This window comes from Octodon degus, unplaced genomic scaffold (assembly GCF_000260255.1).
Source record: "Octodon degus isolate 3935 unplaced genomic scaffold, OctDeg1.0 scaffold00083, whole genome shotgun sequence".
Taxonomy (NCBI): Eukaryota; Metazoa; Chordata; class Mammalia; order Rodentia; family Octodontidae; genus Octodon; species Octodon degus.
Genome location: NW_004524659.1, coordinates 10,657,871 through 10,658,387, shown reverse-complemented (window position 1 = coordinate 10,658,387; position 517 = coordinate 10,657,871). Strand labels below are relative to the sequence as shown.

At 37.3% G+C, this 517-nt stretch overlaps 1 protein-coding gene across 1 annotated transcript in view; it reads left to right on the top strand.

The window, feature by feature from the left end:
* The window catches only part of Map4k1 (mitogen-activated protein kinase kinase kinase kinase 1), a 21,294-nt gene that overhangs the window by 17,632 nt on the left and 3,145 nt on the right, over positions 1 to 517 (top strand). The window lies entirely within an intron of this gene.

Below are 517 nucleotides of genomic sequence, written 5' to 3'. Positions count from 1 at the left end.
GTGAGGTGTCCAGCGCAGCAGTGGCTGTGCCTCAGTTTATTCACATTCTTTGTCCCCTTGTGGCCCTTGTGGAGGCCCACTGCTGTGGGACAGTACAGAGCCATGCCTGCTGCTCTTCCATGGCTGCTGTAACCGAAGGACCACCGCTGTGTGGAGCTATTATTTGATTTCTTATGATAACCTTTCTTTCTGGAGTAAGATGGAGCCTCAGTGTTGTTTTAATTTGTATTTCTCTAAGGCCAGTGATGTTGAACATTTTTTTTTCATGTATTTATTGGCTATTTGTACTTTGAGAAATGCCTGTTTATTTCAGTTTCCTGTTTTTGATTAGATCTTTTATTTGGGGGAATCTAATGTTTTTAGTTCTTTATATATTTTAGATAGTAGTCCTCTATCCAAGGTACACCGGCATCTTTTTTTTTTTTTTTTTCATTTTGAGGATTGTCTCTTTCTTCTGTTATTTCCTTTGCTATGAAGAAGTTTTTTTATTTTTACGTTAGAGCTTTTTAAATAATAT